Raw genomic sequence first — 23,626 nt, 5'->3', positions numbered from 1 at the left:
CAACATTAAGAGTGAGAATATTTTAGTTACTCAATTTAGGTTAAAAGCTGAAATTCCCTGTAGAGCCATGGGAAGAGTTAACTCCAGAGAGTAATTTAAAGCACTGGGATGACATATACATTTGCCTCCCTCTTTAGATGCTTTCCAGATGCTTTTCTTCCTTCACTGATTAAGGAGTCAGGAGTCTTCAGCTCAGCCTTTAAAATTAGATGATATGTCAGGAGACATTTCTGAGGGACAGTGGACAGTTTCAGTATCACTCTACTCATGATTCAAAAGGTCAGGCTGCTACTGCTCCTTCTCCCCTTGAAAAAAAGAAATATAAATAAAATAAATTGTGTTTAAAAAGCTTTTAAAAGAATATGTATGTATATAATTATGCATACATGGAACTACTCCTGCAGAAATATGTGGGAGGATGGATTGTAGGAGAATAGAGATAGTGCTGAAGGCAATCTCGCCCCTGAGGAGTTGCAGCTGTACTAATTACCAAAGAGTAGGAACAGCGCTGCCCTTAACAGGGCACAGCTATGTCCAATAAGGCCTGCCCTTAATAGGGTGCAGCTGTGTCCAATAAGGATGGGCCAATAAGGATGAGTGTTATAAAAGAGTGGGTCAGTTAGTTGAGAAGAGGGTTGGAGAGCTGGAGTTGGTTGGTTGTGCTGCTGTGTGGTGTAAGGGTTAGTATGTGCTGTGAGGGACTGGAAGGGTGATAGGGACAGGTAGGAGTGAGTCAGTGTTGTGAGGAGCTGCCCATGAGAATTCACAGAGAGAAGGTATGAAAGTCCTACAGTAAAATAACAAACTGGCAATGACAGTTTGCATCCACTGTTGATTGGTGCCAAGCACTGATGCCAACAGCTGGTGGCCCATATGGGGATGGATCCTGACAGAAATATTTGACTGGAGGGAAAATGAGTAGTAGCATTCTTGAAGTAATCCACAACATGGAATTCTTTTCACAAACTATCCAGACTCCAATGTGCAATGAATATGGGAAAAAAGCCTTTTCCTCTTGGAGAGATTTCTTTCATTACATGAGGGAGATAAATTAAGAAGCAACTTTTCTGTTGCTGGTTCATTTCCCTCTTTAGTACAGAGCACTGAAGAATGCCTCAAGCAATCCCAACCTCAGCAAAGCCCAGCAGCTGAATGAATGGCATCACTGCAAGTTACTGCTTTAGTGTTAGGACACTTGAAAATGGATGGAAAGCACAAAAGGATTTGCTCTATTTGTGAACATGCAGATGGCACTGCTTACAGTGGTGGGTTGGAGCACTTGTTTCTGATTTTACTTTTCCACTTCAAAGTACTTATCACCAGTGTTAAACACAATGATTTCAATTGCTGCTTTGGTTGTAAGATCCTGGATATCTCCTTTGTCTCCTTCCCAATCTCTTTTTTGAGATTGCTCCTGTTATGGGCTTAGGTACTGAGGTTTTTTGAGGTATAGCAAATGTACTGAGATGGCAGACCAGAGGAATCTTTGCACATGTTTTGAACCAGGTAATAGCTAATCTCTTTGGGGTGGAACTGAAGAATTTTTTACTTTTTAATTGTTACTTACTATTTTGTCATTATTAATCAAACTATCCAGACTCATTAATAATCTTTTCTGTTATTTGAGAATAGCCTACCCTCTTAAATCTTCATGTTTGGAGCAAGCAATTCCATTTGGTATATATGATTTATATTAAATTCTGTACTGGTTTATCAGCAAAAGACACCTTCTCTGGCAAAACCAGGAGTTACTGTGAAGTTTTTAGAGGGATGTTAGAAATTAATGTTTTGTTTGTTTGTCTTTACATGGATATATCCTAGAAAAATTTATAATTCATGAATAAGGTACTAATCATTGTTAAACACACATGAGATTGTATGCTGTAATAAAGGAAAGCTTAATGCACAACTCCCTCAAATGACTGCAAATCTTTTCATTGATTTGAGTAAGGCTGAAATTAACATCTTACCTCAGCAAGACTGAAGATATCAAACAGCTCTTTACTCTCCAGCTTGTGGACAGCTTGTTTTCCGTACCTCTGTTTTAGGTATTAAGGTTACTTGTCTTTTTGTTTAATATAAGTTTTATTTTCATGTCCTGTGTCTGAGGAAGCTTAGGCTTCCATATGCTCAGTTATTATTTAATAACTTACATATGTTATTAAATAACATATTTAAGAAAATAAGTGATTTGCTTAAAACCTGTCTCTTTCTGTAGATGTCTTAAAGCAAAGCTGACCATACACTTCCCTTTTTTATGAAGTCTAAATTCTGAGTGACAGAATTCTGAGGGAGTAAATCTGAGTTAAAAAGTTTCCTTTAAATCCTTGCCATAACCCATCTTATCCCATTTTCAACAAATTTGATTTTTTGAATTTGTCCTTGTTTAGGCACTGGCTGTCTATGGGAGAACTTTCTGACAGCTGATGGGGAATAATGGGATATCTCTACTGTGAGTCTTCTTGAAAACAGCTTTGCAGGAGAAACAATCTTTTTTGTCTTGCTGCTTTTTCAGGCTGATTTTAAGTCAATCTGTCTCTGCATGTTTTTTTGTCCAGCCTTAGTAACAGTGTGTTTATTTTCCTCAATTTTTTTGCTTTATTTGCAGTGGTAGTGTTTAAACTGTGTCTGGGGTGAGGGAGGACCTCCATGCAAGGTTTGCAAATGGAAACTAAGAAAAGGAGTGGGTTTAAATCTAGGCTGTGATTGTCTGTCACTTCTTTGGAATCTTTTCACAATCAACATAAGAAGAAAATTTCAAAGCACTGCTCAGTGTAATACTCATGTTCTATGCATGCCTTTTGCTTGGGTAAGGATGACATAAAAAGCCTAACAAGCAACAACCTATGCTCTGAATTTTTCTGCACAGAGCTGGACTCTGATCCTACTGTCCTAGATGGGCCTGCAACAATTCATATCTGCCAAGCACTTCTACCAAGTAACTGCCAGGGATTCATTTCTGCTGGATACAGATGTGGGGGAAACATAAACATGAAAACAGCTATCCTGATCCTGCGGAGTATACATTGGCTTCTTATTATAGTAGATTTTAGGATGTGAAGAGTATACTGGCACTTTTTTTTGAGAATCACCTGCAAAACTAATCTCACCCATATTCAGCATTCTTAATCTCCACTGGATTGCTTTCAACACAATAAATTGACCATAGCTGCACTAACCCTAAGAATCATTTAAGAACCTCTTCAGTATGTAAAATAACTCACACTGGTGTTAGGTTTCATATGGTTTTGTAAATGATTTGGATGGTTTGGATTTCTGATGTGTCCTTGGCTATTACTGAGAACTGAATACAGGATGATTTAAACTGCTCTTGTAATGAATGCATTGTAATATCTGGGTTTTTATTCATGCCACTGATCATTCTGCATTATGTAAAAACACAAAATAATGTGCAGGATCAGAGCTGGCAGTTGAAGATGTGCGAGAAAGTGTATTCACAGGCTGCCAGACAAGAGCCTAGTGTCAAAATTGTACTATCCTGTTCTGTTGGCTTGTCTATTGCTTTGCTTAATTTAAATATATTGAAGGTGCTTTCCTTTTGCTCTGCATGGGATCAAAAGGCAGGAGAGACTAGAAAAGCAAGATCATCACTGTGCACCTTTTGGTTTTGCAGAGCTCCAAAGCTCTTAAAAAAAGATGCTGTCAGAGCAGAGAAGGACCATTTGTTAAATATCTGTATGTCTCAGCTGCTATCATAATTACTGCAAATATCAGTACTATGGCCTAGGTGACAAGGCAGCAAAGATTGAAAGGTATTTTATGAAATTATTTCTTTTCACTGAGCTGGGCCCATGTCATGTTCTTTTTCTGAGAATGAACCACAACATCCAGAACAGCACTTCTCTAAATTAAAATAAGGCTACCAGCAGAATAATTTCCTAACTTTGTACTGCAAAACCTAGGTTGATAAAGTATGTACTGCTTTTGAGTTATTTTGCTCAGTATATAGCCCTTGCATTTTTTGATTTGCTTATGGTTCATTAGTATGACATTTAAACCAGTAGATTTAATGAATTAGGGGCTAAGGCCTGCAACTTCATTGAGAAGTAACACTTTCACAGTACTTGCCATAATGTATGATGTACTAGCCTACATTAAACTGTGAGCAGAAAAGTGTTGAGGAGAGATCTGGGAAGCTTCAAAAGTTTTCTGCATACGATTTTATGTCTACATTAATCCATTTGAAAGTTGTCTTTTTCTAATCCCAGTCTTAAAGTAGGGAAAGATTATGAAGTTTCATGCAATTTCAAAACTATCACTGAAAAGAGCTTTATTTCATTTCCTTTCAGTGTTTGCATTGCAAAACATAACTGTCTCTTGAGAGGAAAAAAAGAGTACAAGTACCCAGTTACGTATTCTTCTCCACTCAGCCTTTTGATCTCGTCTGCCTTTACCATTTTCAAAGTGCTCCAAGCAGCACTGGGATCTCAGTTCTTCTCGCATTTAAAACAACTTTTCTCCATTTAAGTAATTTAGTATGTATAGACATAGCAGAACAGAGTTTAGTCCTTTGGGTATCTGTTTCTTTTTGGGTTTCTGTTAAATCAAGAGTTGGCATGATGAGAATCTAAGTTGCTTCACTAAGAAAAAAAAAAAGGAAGTGGATTGAAGTAAATGACAGATGAGAGAGATAAGTCAGAAATAGCAGTTTAAGTGAGTGACAGGGGAAGATTAAAAGATATAACTGAAGGTAACTGCCAACAGCCCATAGAATCTAGGACACAAGATGGTGCAGAATAAAGGAATTATGGAGTAGTAATCAATTCAGACAAGGTGAGAGTGAAAGGGGATCTGCTATAGTATTTCAGTATTTTTTCCAATAGGAAAAAAAAAATTAATACTTGATGGGGAAAGAGAGAAGAGAATAAATAGGCTTCTCTGACAAACGAACAAGAAAAGTGAGAAGGAAGAACAGTGAAGTCTTTGCAATAAAAAGGAGAGTTCAAAGGGTTAAATGTTTATTCACAATAAGATGGAATTATAGTTGATAGTGTTTGAGGAGGCAGGATTAGGTGTAGTTCAGATGCAGAGGCCTTGGAAGCAACCTTTCCATTGAGCAGTCTGTTTCATAAATCCAAATGTAGGATTATATATATACTTCTGGTAATATACTTGGGAAGGAAACATTCCACTGACACAAGTGTAAGAATTGCTAGAAAAAAAGGGTGACACATTTGAGGGACAACCCTATCCTCCAGCCCTGCTTCTTCCTTCCTTTCTGCCTAGGCCTGACAGCAAATTCTAGTTAGACATTGAATGAACTCTTCCTGGAAGTTGTTGACAGAAGGTGGAGATGATGGACTACTTATTGACACACTCACTTAGGCAATTTTCTCAACACACATCTGGGCACAGCTGGTGGAGTGCCCACACTGGAGCAAGGCAATCCTGAAGGACTGCCACTCATGGAGAGGACCCATGTCTGTGCAGTTTTTAAAGGACTGGATCGCATGGAAGGGACTCCATGCTGGAGTAGGGGAAAAGTGTGGGGAGGAAGGAGCAGCAGAGAGATGTTATGGACTGACTGCAAGCCACATATCCTTCCTCCTGCCCTGTCTGGAGAGGTGGAAGAGGTAGAGATATTGGAATGAATAAATAAAGCTTAGCCTGGGAAAACAGGGGCACAAGGGTAAGGTGCTGGTTTAATTTTGTCTCTGTTTCTCACCATCCAACTCTATATTAATTGGCAATGAATGAAATTAATCTTCCTCAAGTCTGTTTTGGTCATGGTGGTATTTGTTAAGTGATCTTCCTGTCTTTATCTCAGCACATGGGCTTTTCTATCTCATTTTCTTCTCCATCCTGTTGGGGAGAGGTGGAGTGAGAGAGCAGTTGCAGGTGTGCCTGGCAGCCAGCCAAGATCAATCCACTACAGCTATATTGCCTGCAAATGTGGCGAGCCAAGAGAAGACACAGGGTCAGATCCTTACCTGATGAGACTTGGCAGAGGTTGCTGGATTTCAAGAGTGATTCTGTTGACAGAGATCCCAACTTGTGATTTTTAAGTCTTGCACACCATGCAAACAGTGATATTTAGTTGTTTGGAACAAGCTACATGTAAAAGTACTCAGGAGATGCAAGTCTGGGGTGTTTTGGTAGTTTATTTGCCTTGAAATAGAGATGTAGTAGAAGGCTAGGCCTATTTTTGTTTGCACAGCAAACAATCTCAGCTCTTCCCTGTGACCTCCTGTCCGAGATTGAGAAGCAGGATGTTTTCTATTACCATCTGTGTAGCATTTGTCTTCTGAACAGTTTTCCTTATCACCTGTTAATGGGCCCATCAATGTCTTGCCACATGACTCAGAGATAACTCCCTCCAGGAGCCGTTTCTGTTTAACAGGTGATCAAGGACTCACCACATGACTCAGAACGACATCAGTCCATTGTGAGATGCTCCGCCCAGGGGGGAAGAGCTAAGCATTCCCACCTAGATATATTCTGGGATTTTTGGGCAGAGAGGCAGCCTTCCCACAGGTTCCCAAGAGGACATAGCTGGGATTTCCACTGGACCGCCTACACCTTTTCTACAGGACCACTGCTCCAACAGAACCACATCTGCCACTCCAGGAGCACTGCAGCCACTCCAATTTGGACTGCTACCAACATGCTGGCCAAAGTGGTGTCAGGTTGCATTCTGACCTTGTCAGTACTTTTCCTTTTGTATTATTGCATGTATTTTGTTTCTTTTCCCTTTTCCCAATAAATTTTATTTCTGACTTGGAGTCTCTTACTGGTTTTGCTTTCAAACCAGAACACCTCCCCCACTGTGGTTATTAAATTCCCTGAACCATTCTTATGACTAAAACCTAATACTATTCTGGAATTTTCTCTTTTCTGTTTGAGCTCAGAATCAACATAGTAGGATACTACTTTTCAAAATGAAATGCAAACACAAAAGTGAGGAGCAATAATTTTTTATTGTTCAGAAAGAATATCTCTGCTTCCCACCTGCCTCCTTTCAACTTCTCAGTGTGTTCTTTTCCCCTGGGGATTTATGATACCATAAATAGTAACCTTTTGTTAGCTGGCATTGTAATTTTGTTATTGCTTGGTTTCTGTATGTGTTGAACAAGTTAATGGATATTTTTTTCTAGTAGGGACCTCTGTGAACTTGAAAGGGGATATATAATATAAAGGGGAGTGGAAAACAGGCCAGTCAAATGCAGAGCATATGCTCTGCACTCAGCCATTTTAGAAGACTGCTGCAGAAAAGAGCAGCAGCATTAACTAAGAATCACCTCTTCCTTCTCTGCAATCACCAACCTCATGTGTTGCTTTTGAGAGCTGTGCAGGCTCAGGGTGGATTTTCATGAGCAGCAGTTCCATTTTGAATGGGGAAAGCTGCATTTCTTAGTTTGCCTCTGGAAGTTGTACCACCAAATCTCCTCTACACACATGTGAGAAGGTAGTGTGAAATCCAGGTTCACCTAAAACTGAACTTCAGTCACCAATTAGCTTCTGAAATTTCTGATCATTGCCTTTCTGATTTTCTTTGGTGTGCTCAGCCAACAGTTATGAAAACATTAACTTTGATAAGTGAGGATCTGACACTTTTTTTTCATACTAAGGCAATAAAAAAAGGATTATGGGAGGATTATAATCAGAGGTGGAACATCTTATGGCAATAAGAAATCCAGATCTCCACTGTGTCCTCAGCTTAACAAGAATCATACAAAGGCCTCCAGGAGAGTACATGGTCCAAGTAATAGTAATGGATCTGGTCTATTGAACACAGCAAAATGTATGTGCTTTTAGCATTTGAGGGCTTTATACTTCCCCAACAACATTTTAATTTTTCCATCTGTCAACACTCTTTCTAGCTGTATGGATGTTACCCCCAAACTATTTGTTTTACAGTCAAGAAGAGCTGAAAAATGTAACTAGATCCTATTAAAAAGTGGGTTAAGGTAGGGTTTGACTTAGCCACTCTTTGTATGTTAAGCGACTAAACCAAAGGAAATGTTTTCAACTCATTGGAATGAGCGTTTCTTAATTTGTGGTTGCAGCCTAATGGTGATAGGGGTTGTAAATATTACAGTGTTACTTATTTCTGGAGTAACCCATGGGATCACTGACCGAATACTGAACTTTTAAATTATGGAAATACCTTTTGAAAAATACAATTAATGCAAATCTATGTAAATTAGAGTGGAAGTTTAGCCCGAGATATAAGAATTCATTTACAACCTCTTGGTTAATTGATTGGATTATCCTCTCAGTTACATTGCGGTAACTCAAGTTTCCTTTCAGTAACTTAAAGCAGGTGTTTGTCTCTGACATGGATGGACCTCCTGTGTGAACAACAGACTCAGATCTTGAGTCCCTGATTTTACTAATCAATCCAAGCCTGAACTCTAATTTACCATGCTGAAGCAAAACCAAATCCACCAGAGATAACTCTAGATAATGCTCAGGCTTTTTTGTTGTTGTTTTTGCTGAAGAGATGAAAGAGCTCCATGAATTTCTTTAATGAATAGGAGATTTTTTCAATAAATGCAAGTCCTGAGTAATTGAACTCAATCAGGGCCTCTTTATAATAGACTTTTCTTATAAATATACAATCTACATATGGTGCACTCAAAAATTATTAGCTCAGGGAGAGTCTTAAAATCACATTTCACTATCATAAGACCGGAGCACACAATTCAGAAATTACCACAATGGACCATAGATAGTAGTTAAAACCTCTCCGCAAAAACAATTTTTAAAAAAATTTTATTCACTCTGTGAGATTATCTGACTGCTATTAAAAGTATGCTTGAATCTATTTGTATGTTCAGGCTTTGCAGCCTCACCTCATTGCTGTGTTTTGGTCAGAATGAAATTTACCTGATGGTCTTTGGTGGTGGTTGACCTTGGCTAGACTCCAGGTGCCCATTAAGCCACTCTATCATCCCCTCAGCAGAATAGGGTGGGGAGATTATAAAATGAGAAAAAAAAAACCCTTCTGGGTCAAAATAAAGGCAGTTTGCTAACACAAAATTTAAGGTCGTGCTCTCCAAAGGAAAAAACCCAAAGGTTTTATTATTTAATAACATAATAAATTGTTTTATTATTTTTATGTAGTATATATCCCTGCTTCAGCACACTTTGCAGTTGCTCCAAAAGACAATTGTAATTGGTATCAAATGTTGGCCTTTCCTTCTCCTTTCCCCTTAGCTTTTATATCTGAGCAGACACCATGTGGTATGGAATACTCCTTTGGTCAGTTTGGGCCACCTCTCCTGGCTGTGTCCCCTCACAGGATTTTGCCCACCCCTCTCCTACTGGTGAGGGTGAAACGTTGGAGAGAGGGCACCGATGTGGTGCCAGCACTGCTCAGCAGTGACCAAAGCACTGGGGTGTTACCAGCCCCTTTCCAGCTACCAAAGCAAAGCTCAGCGCTGGGAGGGCTGCTCTGGGGAAATGAGCTCCATCTCAGCCAGACCCAATACAATCTTATTGATATTCCAGCTGGAAAAAACATATAGAGAGGAGATTCATGCGGAAGTACCTCTTTCCAGAAAAGTTTATCTGGGTTTCTCAGGCTTAGCAACCAAGGTCATGCTTATAACCTTAGCACCAGGACCATGTTAATACCAGTGTTGTGGTAGTCCTGTGACTTACTGTATCTTGATTGAAACAAATGAAAGATTCCTGTGGTTATAGTTCCAAAATGGCTATTCTTACATATACCAGACATATACTCTCAATTTAATAGGACCTGAAATCATAGTACTATTTCTTCATAACAAGATATCTGTCAAAAATACATCACTCACTACAAAAAAGTTTTTATCTGTCTTCAAGAAAAACATAAGGTACAATGCCTAGAAAAGAATTATGCAGAACTAAAGGGGGAGAACAACAGGTATTCAGTCCTCTGGGAGGATCTTTCTAGATCTCAGATGATACTCAATATTTTTCCATTCCAAGTAAATATTAAGATTAGAATATGACTGACAGTGCCAGGTGCTATCCAAATAAGTGTGAAAACATAGTTTGTACTTGCACACGTTTAGAGACAAGCTGCTAAAAAACCTGGAGTGGGAAGGTGTCAAAGCTTTGGTTTTGTGACACTTGAGAACTACAGGATTTACCAGCCAGGGGCAACAATGAAGCACTGCTAAATTAACAAATAGATGTATCCCCAGGTCACTTCAGTTCAGTCAGGAGTGATAAAGCATCCAGGGAACATGTTTCTCCAACAGCCTCCTGCTGCCCTCCTTGCCTGCTCTCGAGTTGCCCAATGGGCAGGATTAGTAGCCAGTGAATACTAAAAGGAACCCTGTTGATACAGAGCCACCTCACAATGTGAGACAATGGAACTAAGTACAGGTGGATTGACTTTTTGAAGGATCCTACCCCAAACCTTTTAGCAGCAACATTTTGGGTTTAAGTGGCCCTCAGCAACTTAAGGGTAGCTAAGAAATAAATGCATGTGTGCATCTGTGCATTAAAATAACTTTCTTACACTCTTCTTCAACTTCTGTGCTTTGTCAGTGTAAAAAAAATCCCCACATTTAGGAGCTTTGTGTCATGAACAAGACAAGTGTATTCTTCCCCTGAGCTTTCCTCCAACATTAGCTTGTGCAAGTATGTAAAAAAGTTTTTTGCTAGGATGCTAGAAACCATACAGTTAGGATTCCAATACAGATCCAAAGATTTCACCTGTTCCTCTTTGTATTCATTTGAAGGATTACCATCATATTTATAATCCAGAGCACCTAGGGGTTAAATCTTGCTTTATTTATTGAGAGAGTCATGTGAAATAGACATACTTGAAGATACAGAGGATTCTGGCATATATTTCATGTGCTCATCATATATAATTAAGTTAATGGTATTCTTTTCCTTCTGCATTTTAACTAATAAGACATCTCTGGGCTGTATTGCCAATATTTAAGATGATTTTGGGACAGAATTTTGTCTTCTGCATAAATTCCCAATTAATGCAGGTTTTTGTGTTAAAAATCCACAGAACATTACAGAACTTAAAGGACTCTTCTTGTTCCGTAGGCCCTAGTCAGATTGTGCTGGGATTGAATCCTTTGATAAACATTTCCTTTTCCGGCAAGGCTTCATACCCCTGGGCGCAGAAACCTCAAAACTGGACACCCAACTGTGAGTTATACATCCTACCAGCTCCTTTTAATTTCTGTGGAGTGAAACAGATTTTTTAAGAGGGAAAATTGTAAGATCTGTGTTATATATTCCCAGGAGACATTCTATGTCATCCTAATGAAGATATAAGAGGGCATTTGGAAGAAACCTTGTTTTTCTCCAAAAACTACAGAGATAGTTGATTTATAAACTACTGTTTGCTCTTCCTTCAAACATTTCAAAGTGAAAAAAACTGTGTGAACAGTTATGGACACTTGCAAATTTTGCTTGATTTAACCCATAGTGTAAGGTACAGTGTAAAATAAGTATTCAGGGGCTGAATGGTAGCTATTTCATGCAGGAATCTTCATCCATGAACCTCACAAAAACAAACCTGTACCCAAACCTTCCATCTTAAGAAAGACATTAATTTTTTAACTTAACTGGTAATATTTTTACTGGTAAGGAAACAAGAGCAATTGGATGATGGTCATTCTCCTACCCATTTTTCCCCCAGATATGAGTACAGAATAAGTTCAAAGAGGGTGCAAATGCTGTAATATGTATCTCTACTGTTGTGCTGGAACTTACACATTATCCTGGGAGTCCTTTATTAGAAGTCTTTTAAAAGATTGAAGAAATTAATTTCCATACATCTGGTAGAACTCAGCATTTATTCCAGGCCAGATATGATCTGTGATTCATAAAAATACTTCTACAAAACAGTTTTCTTTCTTTGGGACAGAATCAGTTTGCCTAGGAACAACAATAGAAATACACAAACAACAGGAATTTCAATAGTTAACTGTATGCATTAACTATTATAACATAGCTCTGTGTTTAAGTAATAACTGAAATTGTGTTGCTCATTCAAATATTGCTAATGTGTTCTCATTAGCCATGTAGCTGCAGTGCATTTTCTTTCATTGGTGGATGATGATGAGAATGTACTTCATCAGCTGGAAAAAATTGTTGACAGCTGTAGGATCTGTGGAAGAATACAAATATGCATCAATCAAATTTAGATTCACAGGCTTGAATATTATGCCAAAAAAAAAAGCCCATACCGAGGAATAAAATGAGACTGAAAGAAATTCTAAAGTGAGAGTGAGATTACCAAATGAGTTTTGCCCATTCTAGTTTTCCTTTCAGAGTGTGAACAAAAAAAAAAAAAAAAAATTGGAAAATAACAAAAAAAGGGTTTTTTCCCCCCAAAATAATATTCAAGGATTCCTTTTACTATGATGCACCAGTATGGAACTTATTCATGGGTGAAGAATTAAATAAAGAGAAGTGTGAGCAATTCAATTTTCCTTTTTTTGATGAGATATGAACAATGTGAAGATATTTCCCATCTTTCACTATTTTGAACTCTGCTTGTTTCCATGAGATCATCTATTTATGAAACCAAAATGAGCAGGTGAGAGAAACTGGGAAGTTTTCCACTGCAGTTCCAGATGGCTGACCAAGATATAGACACTGTGGCATGGATTTCGTGAAGATGATTTTCAAATTAGGGTTGGGGATCCTAGAAATTTTAAGTTGGGATTTTTCTGCATTAAAGTTCATGGGTGTTTATGGAAGTTTGCTGTACATGTGTACTACAGAGAGAAAGCTGCTTTATTATGAGTTGCCACAGCATTAGCTGACACATCTTTACAACCTCTTTTGTTACCAATGCCACAGATGTTTATTATGTTCTTTGGGATCAATTAAATGTACAGAAGTTCTAAAGGTGCAATGTATGATACTATAGATGGAAGAAACAGCTGTTTAATATTGGCTGTAGGATTTTCTCCATTGATGTGCAGGCTGTCAAGAAGGGGTGCTCAGGGAAAGAAAGTGAACATTTTTTTGAGAAATATTAAGCTAACATTAGAAAAAACTCTTGTGAATCTTCAAAGTATCAGAACAAGAAAAGACACAGCTGAAGTTGTGTCAAGAGACAGAGCTTCATTGTCTTACATAATTCTGTGTGTGAATGCATAAAGAAAATAAGTAAAGAAAACTATAAAAAGATGAAATCATCAGAGTTGATCCTGGAAATGGTAGGAGAAGTATTACAATTGTACATGCATAGACGTTCTAAAAGCTGCCCTCTAGTCCTTTGGCAGGTGGAGACAAAATATCACCTTATCCTATTTATTTTGTGTCTTTGTGGTGCCTCTACTTGCCTTCAGGTGTTCCCTACTGAGGTCTGTTATTTCTGAACAGACACCAAACCTAGGTGCAGTCAGAGTGAGTAAATGAAAAAGATAAACAGATGGGTAATTATTTGAAAACATATGCTCTATTTTTTCTGATAATGGCAGTTTTACTGTTCTGGCATGCTGCAGAGGGCACAATGGTGCATGTCCTCCATAGAACTGTCTCACTCCAAGCTGAGCACTCAACTCATTTTAACCTCAGCATTTTCAATGCACTTTTATATTGATTCATTTTTTTTATATTGCTGCAAGAACTAGTAGTGGTCTGTTTGCTCATTCATACAGAGAAAATAGAGCTCCAGTTTTTTAAGGGAAGGTCTTTTGAGTTTGATTTTAATAACAGTCTGTTATATCCCTACCCCAGCCCCAAACTCTGAAACATAAATATCAAAGGTAAGCCTTATTATAGTCCTTCTTACTTAATGTTAAGCTTCTTCTCTCCACCATTTGTATACCCCATCTCCCAATAACTTACTCTTGATTTTAGTAGGAGGATTACAATCATGTTCCTTAGAGAATCTTTGCTCAGTATAATTCAGATGTGAAGAAATTAAAACATTCTGTAAGAAGTTATCCCTTTTTGAAGAGTAGTGGATAGAGCTCAAACTGATCATTAAAATATTGTGTTAAAAATAATTATGGAATATTCATCAGTAAATGTGCACTATTGATGCTGAGATCTTTGGCAATTTTTATACAAATTTACAATTCAGTACCTGTTATTTCAATGGAAAATCTAAAACAGAAAAAGGTCATATGAAAATGTTAAAACAAAATTTACAGTGCATATGCTGTCATTAAATAGATAATTTTTTTTAAAGGGAATTCTTGGGTTTCTTAAGCCTGTAATTGTGATCAAAATACACAGGCCTGGTTATCTGAGATAAACAGGAAATTAACTAACTTGGAGACCTTGTAAAAGAGCAAGGAGATTTTTTTTTCCAAACAAAGACAGACATTCATGGTCATTCCCACATAGATTTCACTCAGCCTCAGAGCCCTTTGAAGGTCCCTTCCTACCCAAACAATTCTGTGATTCTGTGACTCACCACCACAAAGCACAAGGACTTGTGTCTTAATGGTCTGTCCAGGGTCACTTGTGTATGACAGGGAAAAGGTACACCAGCAGCTGAGTCCTCATCATTTCACAATGTTCTTTTCTGGCACTGATGAAATATTTTTACCTCTTTTTACAAGGCTTAGCGTAATTATTTTGCCTCAGAATTTTTTTCTTAAGCCTACCTAAAGCACAGCAAATTTTCATCAATATTTCTTCATTTGGGTCTCCTCACAGCATTACTCAATCTTCCTGCTGGGATAAGAGAACTGGACTAGCACACACACTGTGGTATCACCGTATTGTCACCTGCCTGTTGTTAGCATGCAGATCTTCTGCTGAAAGATAATATGTGCAGTGGTTTTATCAGATTATAGACCTGCAGATCTTGATGAGAGTAATGAGAGTTATTCCTGAGTTTTAACTTGTCCGTTGTTGTCATCCATGTCTTTGGCTATTAACGCATGCTTTTATTTTGACCTTAGTTCTATATTAAGTTCTTTGGTACTTTCAGATATTTCTATCACTCCTTCCTTCAGACCAATCAATATTTCTCTTAAAATTTCTGTGAGTGAATGGTTTGGATCATTCTCTCTAGTTTTGATCTTCAGTGTGTTTTTGCAATATTCACTTTCCCTGTTTCCATTTCCTCTGAAATTCCTTGACCCTCACTATTTACCTAGTCTTTAAAAAAGCCCACCTAAATACATGGTTCCAAGCAGCCTCTTTATTCCAGTAATTGATAATTTTCCACACTTCCATCTAGCAGGCTCACCTGATGTCTTGGAATTTTTTGCCCGGGGTAAACTGCAAAAAGCTGAAGTTAGCATGGAAGTCAGCTTTTCAAGGTACTTACCATCTTGTTTTTTATAGGTGTATAATAAAATGTGAGGTGTATAATAACTTGGCAGCAAAAGCTTCCAAAGTAATTATATTTTCTGCAAATTAACAAAATACAAATAGCATGTATTAACAACTGGATCATTAATTACTTAAATTTATCTTAAATTTTTTAGTAAAACAACATTTTTTCTACCATATCACTGTTTGGAGGATGTTCATGTTTGTTCAAAATAAGGTGTTGATTCAGTGCTCATGTAATATTGCTTGCTAGGGCTCTCTTGTTCTGGATCATTACACAGGAACAGGAACAGTTTATTTTGTTGAACAGCATTCTAACACCACACGGTGTGTTTATCCTATGTCTTCTCCAGTGGCTACTCCAATATGGACCATAAGGTAAAAAATATCCCATGCATTGTGCAGTGTTTGGGGTTTATATTTGCAATTCCAGTTCTTCAAAGAAGTTCCAGTTTAATATTTCAAAAAGGATCCTGCTCTGGAATCATGGATTTAGTCACATATTTCAGCAAATTGTCTGTTAATTGTGGATCTTGAAATGTCAACACAGGCATGCCAAAGATATTGTGGTTAAAATGAAAGCAGAGATGATGAAGGGAAAGCTAAAATAATTTAAAATTTTAAGACTTTGTTCGTCTCTAACATTGCTATTGCACACATCCCACCAGTAGTTCTATATACAACCCACTCAACTGCACAAATAATTCAAAATAACTGAAAATAAGGGAAGAAAGTTAGAAACTTTATGTGAAATCACATTGAGTTAAACCAGCTGTGTCTATGTCCTTTTCAGTTTAATTTATATGCAAAACATTGAAAAGGCATAAAGTCACTGAACTACAAAGCAAATGAAGACTCTAATATATTGCCAAGGAAAGCTGGATGCAATATTTTTGATGGAAAGCTTTTGCTTCAGCAAAACAGAAAGAGTTGCTGAAGGTGTATGAATTTTACAAAACTTTACGTGAGGAAGTAATTGATAGAGAATGAAAAGCAAACTAAGTAGTTAGGTGGAGTGCAGTACTTCTATTTTTGACAGCAAAAAGTTGGACATGTTCGGATGACTGGAAAAAAATGGCAAATGGAATTTTGCATAGACAAGTGTAAAGAAATCTACATGGAGAAAACATGGTCTTATAAATGTGTAAAATGCCAGTTATTACTGCTGCAGAGAAAACCTCTGGAGTTCTGATAGATAAATGAAAACATCCTAGTAGCAGTCAAAAAACCAGATTAAACACTAGGAATCATTAAGAAAGAAAAATAAATCAATTTTAAAAATCCCATCATTTTGCTGCAGTACAAACATCTGTTTTTTTCACAGCTGATGCTCTAAGCAGAGTTCTGATCACCACGTCTTCTGAGGGAGACATTACAACTGGAAAAGGGTGTGAGAAATGAGAATAATTAAAGGATGGAGAGTGCCAGTACAGCTTGGCAGAGATCTGCAACCCTTGAATGGCACAGAAAGTAGAAGTCTGTTTGCTTCCTCTTCTATTGTGGGGCCAAAGAACCATGAAATGCAGCCAGTGGTAGCCAGACTAAAAGCAACTGTAAGGAGCGGGTTCTTTGTGCCATGAGTAGAATTGTACCTGTGCATCAGCTGATCTTTGCACAGATAAATGTGCATCTTGCCATCATTATGAACATTTACTCAGCCTGTCCTCATTACTGCAAATGCTGCCATTTGGCTTTTCTTGAATCAGGTCCTTTATTTTTCAAACTGGAAATCCCATTTATGATTGATTACCTATTCCAACCCTTTTTAGTATTACAGTGGAGTTATTCAAAAGTATTATTCAATACTTTCTGTTTCCACAGTGAGATGTCACACACATGACTTGTATTTTCAAGTCTGTATGAGCAGTTAATGATTATAGTGGTGGCTTTAAAGCAGAGTCAGGATGTCAGGGTGGTTGGCTTCTGTTTACAATCTAATCACTGAGCTAAGGCAGTCAAATTACTCTCTTACCTGCACTTGCAGTTAGCCTATTTGTAGATAGATGTAAGAATAATCCTCAAAGTGGGAGAACAGAGGTATGCTATGTGCTCAGGTTTTCCCCTGTTTTCCCAAGATGTGCTCACTACTTCTAGGGAAGGAGGATTTTATTTAAAGTCCATACAGAAGCTATGTGGAAAATGCTGCTCCCTCACTAAGCAGGAGCTGTGAGATCAACTGGATCTCAATTGATGAGATGCTGTGCCCTGTTGCCTCAGGAAGGCTGTATGTCCCCTGAGTTGTGCATCCACAATCCCTGGGCATCAAGAGCAGGTCACAGAGCTCCATTGTTCTACAGCTCCCAGTACCCCATGTCAGCTGGATCAGGAATACCCTCCTGTGGTGAACCTCTTGTGGGTCCTGGGTAATTGCTCGAGTTTCATGGATTTGAGAGTCTCTCTGTCTATAACAATGCCAGCATTCTGCTCCCATGAAAGTGAGCCATGCCCAGGGCCTGCTGAGCTTTAACCCATTTTATTCCCCTGAAATAGCACTGAACTCACACAAGCAGAACAGTAACAAGTCTCCCACATGAAAGCTTAAAACTCTACTGTAATAATTCCACATATAAAAGGTGGATTTGATCCAATAACCCAAAGTAGAACCAGTTAAATGGGAAGTCCTTTCATGATTATCAGAGCCCCAAGGATACAACTGACAACTTTCTGTTTTCCTTTCTTTCTCTTTCTGTCTTTGCCAGTAAGCTATAAACCTCTTGCTGTGCGGTAAAAAAAAAATCGGCAAAGGCTGAAATGAAATGGGGACTGCCACTGCAAAGCAATTTAAAGAGTGCCCTTGGTTTCCACAGCTAACCCATTACAAATTCCCTGGATTTTTTTCACTCCATTCTTGCAAAACCACACAAAGAAATTTACCAATATAAATATTAACTAATTGTTACAATTTCTTAAAGCAAATGGACCTTCCTGGCTAACTAGGTCTGCCCTCTAAAAGGGTAAATAGAGCTGAGTCAATAGGACATTAAAAACTTCAAGGACAAGAAAAGGCTTCTTCAAGCCTGAGAAAAGTTTTGCTCTGAACAAAGGAGTAGTAGGAGGTACTGTATGTGGGTCTTCCAGCTGAAGATATACTGAAACAACACTCCAATACTTTAGCTGATTTCTACTTCCTGAACTCCTTACATGATCGCACTGAGCTGTTTGAAGGCCCCACTGATCATTACTCCTAATATGCCCCAAGTCTTTCTTACAGGGAGATACGAAATTTGTTCTAAGACAGCATTCAACATGCTTAAATGTTATTTTCTTCTTTTTTTCTCCTTTCTTTTTTTATAAGTATGAACTTTTCCTCATGTTTCATTTTTTTCTCTCCTATGATGAAAATTCCTGCCACACAAAGCTGTGTGTGACTCACCAGGTATTTGCAATAGTGGAGGTGCTGACAGCCAAGAAGTCTCAATCTTGACAAAAAGTGTCATAGTGAAATCAAACCTTATATCTTACAGAATTTCTTTAGAAAGATGAGGTCCCTGCAGTAACTAAATCTGAATTGTGCTGTTCACAGCTCTAAACCAATATTTCTCAAATAAGTGTTTTTCCTCAATTATTTAAACAAAACTCCTCAGGAAACTCATGATATACCAGACAGTGTCTCATCTGGGAGCAGAAGATTCAGAATTGCTTATTAGTGGTGGCAAAGGAGTCTAAAAGGCTTATTCTTGGTCAGTTTTGAAATGTTTGGCAAGCACAGGGAAATTACATGTATTGTGGTCTTGAAGCATTTTGATTTTGGTGGTTATCATCGTCCACATGGCTTCAATTTAGTGCTGTTCAATTCTAGTGATCTGCTGAATTCAGTTCCAAGACAAAAGAGTAATAGCCTTGCTTCTGATCTAGAAAAGTCCTGTAGCACATCTCAAGGCTAGTACCTAATCACATTATCAAGACCATATTACATGCACAATATTACTGAGGAGTGAATGTTTTGCCTATGAAATAAATCAGACTGAACTGTAGTAAGCCTGTTTTCAGATAAATTCTCAACAAGAACAGCTAGGAGTGCTCTCAGACCACAGGGTATCAAGGTGGAGACCATCCTTTAGGTGTCTCTGAAAGTAACAAATGAGTAAAACCAAAGCAACAGATAAATCTGGAGCCAATGCATTTTCACTTGAGGTGTCTTCAAACATACATGTTTTTTAAGCAACGTTGAAGTCATTCATTAAACAACCCGTGGGCAAGAATTATGCGATAGTTCTCATGGTCTTTGTGCTGTTTCTGAAGCAATGAATTTTAAAATAACTCGTGGACAAAGCTCAAAGTATTGGTTTTAATCAGACTGATTAAAGAATGAGAGCAAATAGTAACATTAAAGAATAGGAGCAAATACTGCAAGTTCTTGCAAGGTCTTTGTGTACACCCTGTCAGCTCAGAGAGACTCTGATTGTAATTAAGCCAGTCTCAAGAATACATAGGAAATAAACTTCAATCTCTCTTTCCTTTGAGATGTGACTTAAGTAGTGAGTTCTCTATAGAAATTTGGAGTAGAGTCTGAGGAGAGAATGCAGCAACAGCTGTGTAACATAGCTGTGGGTTTATGACAGTTGTTGTCAGTGTGCACTTACTGACTGGAAATGATTACTAGATACTGGTAGGGGAACAGATAATTTCTAGATCCTGAGTGGTGCTGGACATTAGTCAATTGATGAGAAACTCTCGCTTTGAAAACAGTGATGTCTCCAGGACTAGGCAGCAGATAAACAGACACTTGAAAACTGCAATTTTGAGCTTAGGGGGCCTAAATTTTGCCTAGGTTCTGGCTTCTTTCATTTTCAAATTAAGTTCATGTCAAATGATAGCTATTCATGCTCTTAGGAAGTCCCTAGTGTGAAAGTCCACTCTCCTGGACAGTTCTGGTGAGCCAGAAGTCTTTAAGATGTGAAGAATGATGGCTTAAAACTTCCTGGTCTGAATTTCAGCTAAACCTTCATTCTCTGTGTAAATGGCATCAGAAGACTGAGACAAGTACCTACCCCTAGTTTATCCTGTCTGTGCCTTGAATTATCATTTCTGTTCTTGTCCACAGAACAAGAATCATTTATACCGATCCATATTTCAGGACACAACATAAAAATCCCCAGCAAAAGCTAATTTTAAATGACTGTCCCCCTTTTTGTCTTTTCATATTTTCTGTAAGTCTAATAGAGAATTTTTGAAAAATGAAATGAAAAAGTTTTACAACTTGCTTTCTGTGTCAAGAAAGCAAGTTTAGCATGAGTAAAGGAAGGACCTTTTTTATTGTTAGAGCTCTTTGTTAAAATATTGGCAGCACATCACGAGACAGCATGTATTTTTCATTGATCTTTGCAGTTTATTTGTAAAAACAGTGCTTATTATTGTAACAGAGTTGTAGGCCAAATTTCTATATTCAACTGTAAAGTTTTCCCTATAGGGTAGAATAGATGAACAAGTTAAAATGTTATTTCTAGGACTTTTGTTGCTGAGGAGAAAAGGTCTTCCAGACCTCAGTCAACTCTTAGTATGGTTTCTATATATAATTGCCTTTAATATTCATCTTGAATGAAAAACTCTCAGGCAGTGTGTGGTGCCACCAAAGGATCTGTTTATGAATTGAAACTTTACTGGGAGAATTCAATCCTGAAGGATGAATTATTGTGGCTCAGAGGAGAGCATTGTGATAGGCAGATAAAAGGGAATCAGTATATATGGTTTCAGCAGAGAAAAGAAAGTCTGATTGCTTTGCTTGTTTGAACCACAACAATTTATTTAGGAGTATTATTACTAGAATAGCAGTCCAGTTTATTTCAAGCTGATTGGAGCTGTTTCAAAGGTTTAGAATTTCTTTTCTTCATAAGTTTTATGTGGGTTCCAGTTCACACTTAGGCTGGTGCTCTTGCTTTCTGCTTGTTCCATATGCTGCCTCACTTTCTTGTTTTATTGGGATAGCTTTCATAGTTTTTTTTCTCATGGAAGCATCATCTTTTTCATCCAGCAAATAAAGTATCCCTGTATGTTTCCTGACAGCTATAAAAGACAAAAATCTCCTACTGATGCATTTTCAGACACGGTCCCTGAGAGAGTTTTTCTACCTTAATGGAACAAGTAAGGTCATGATTACACCAGGGCTGAAAGGTCAGCCTGATGTTTCCATACTGGTACAATTATATTTCTTACAAGAAAGAGATTGTTTTAATGAACTAGTACATACGGAGACAAAATAAGCTTAATTAGGAAGCAATAAAGAAGTTAAATAGTCTGTCTAACTTTCTCTTTTGTATGGTCTTTGTCATTATTTGATTGACTAATTATATTGTTACAGAGTATGTCAGAAAAGAAAACCCCATTTTTCCAATTGGCGTTCTGTAAATAGGTCAAAGAAATGGTTTTCAGCTGTAAGCTTAATAGGAAAACAGAAAAAGTGTGCACGCAGCCAAAACTCCCATTGTTTTGGGCAAATATTTTCAAGTGGTCACAAGAACAATTTTTATGCTTTTGTTTTTTTGGGGTTGGGGATTTTTCCTGTTGTTCTTATTTAAGTACCTGTCAGCTTTCCACTAGCACCAACATTCTTTCTTAAAACATTTTTTTCTTCCAAAAAGCATTTATCTCATACTGTGGCTACCTCTAAATATCGATTGATCTCAGAGCCTCTCCTGATGGCCGTAATAGGTTTCTGTAGAGTAGTCTGATCTTCTTCTCTCTTGGTGAGAATTAGGTCCATCACTTTTATTGCTTTAAATGCTGTAGGGAAATCCACACTTCAATTTCCTTTATTCACTCCATCAGCTTTCTGGGGCAAACCATGCATTGCAATTTGCTTGCAATGCCAGTATCAAAGTGATAGTTGCCATGAACAAATTTGTTTGCTGCCCCTGTGGCAAAAATGCTTTCTATCTGGGGGAAAAACAAAAATTACAATTACAAAAACAAACCCAAAATATCCAATGTCTTCCATGCTATGTTTACTTGGTGCTGCTCTCAAGAGCATAGATCAGTATGTAGAGTATCCTAGTTGCAGAGATTGACTCAGCTGAGAGATCAGCAGTGATTGGTCCTCCCTGATGGAGAAGGTGCAGAGGAACAGGAGAAGGAAGTTAACATCATGCATGAGAATGAAAAGAAAGGTAAGTGACTTGAACTGCGTCAGATCAGAGCAAGAGTTTAGAGGTGAGAAAAAGATAAGACTAAAGGGCAAGGATGGTGACTATCTGTGTGGATGTATAGATAGTTGGACAGTTGATATGTTTTGCATGAACTGTGAGAACTGTGAATGCTGAAAGAGACCAAGGAACAGTAAGGAGCAGTCAGCTAAGTGGCAAGCCAATTTACCTAAAAGCACTGCTTGGTGGGTTGGATGGGTTTTTTTTTCCTTTCTTTGTCTCACTGCCTTTAAATAATCTGTCTGACTTTGAAATCATGTTTCTGTTTGCCTTACATTAATATTCATGTTGTGTTCCTCTGTGTTATGTTACCTTTGAAGTGCCTAAGCGTTTGTGCTTCTCATAGAAAGACTTAGCCCTGAGAAACCTTGGTATTAGATACCCTTGAGAAACTGCCAGTTCCCTTATTTGCCACTTTGTTTATGACAAAATATCACTCCAGTTCTTTTTTTTTTTTTTTTCTTTTTTCCCAGCTAAATAGCCAGGTCTTCGTTTGTGTCCTAGAATCAGGTCACTCTTTTTTTTACCCGATGCATCCAGTGTCTCTGGCCTTTATGTACCATGCCCTGTCATGCATCTCCTGAACTGTTCTTTTGCCTTTTGCTGTTTGAAGTGACTGTGTCACCTTGCTCTTAACACAGTGAACATACATAAAATATCTTGGCTCCTTATGATGAAGAGAAGCAGACATGCCCATGCCCTGGCAACAGGCTTCCTGCAGCAGTGCTGGCAGCTTGTTTTCTCCCAGTGAAGGGAACTGCAGGGTGCAGAGGAGCAGTACAGCACTGGAAAAATAAACTTGGGATGAAAAAAAGATCTACCTGTGACAAAGGACATCAGAGAAATAAGACAATGGATAAGCAGGCAGCCATTCAAAACATTCCAAACAAACATCATCCCATCCTTTAAAGCAGACAAGTTACCACATGACGTGGATACGAGAGCAGTGTCTGAACACAGCAGTGCTCAACAGGGCTCCAAATCCAAAACCTGGGGACTACAACCCAAAATGTTCAGAGGGGGTTACTTTATAAACAGCTACTCATCTAGGTGTTTATGGCAAGCATCAAAGGAATGTGCTCCTTTTCTTTCACTCCTGCCATTCATGATTCATGGAAAAGACACTCTCCTTCAGGAGATCAGAGTAGTGCTTGCTACCAGATACCTTGCTCACATAGGAGGCAACAGGAGAGCTTGGAAAATCACCAGTTTTCTTATGTCCTGCCTAGATGCTTTCTTTTATATTTTTTTTTTCCAGG

This window comes from Vidua chalybeata, chromosome 2 (genome assembly GCF_026979565.1).
Source record: "Vidua chalybeata isolate OUT-0048 chromosome 2, bVidCha1 merged haplotype, whole genome shotgun sequence".
Classification (NCBI taxonomy): domain Eukaryota; kingdom Metazoa; phylum Chordata; class Aves; order Passeriformes; family Viduidae; genus Vidua; species Vidua chalybeata.
The sequence above is the reverse complement of the archived record's forward strand: the minus strand, read 5'-3'. Positions refer to the sequence as shown.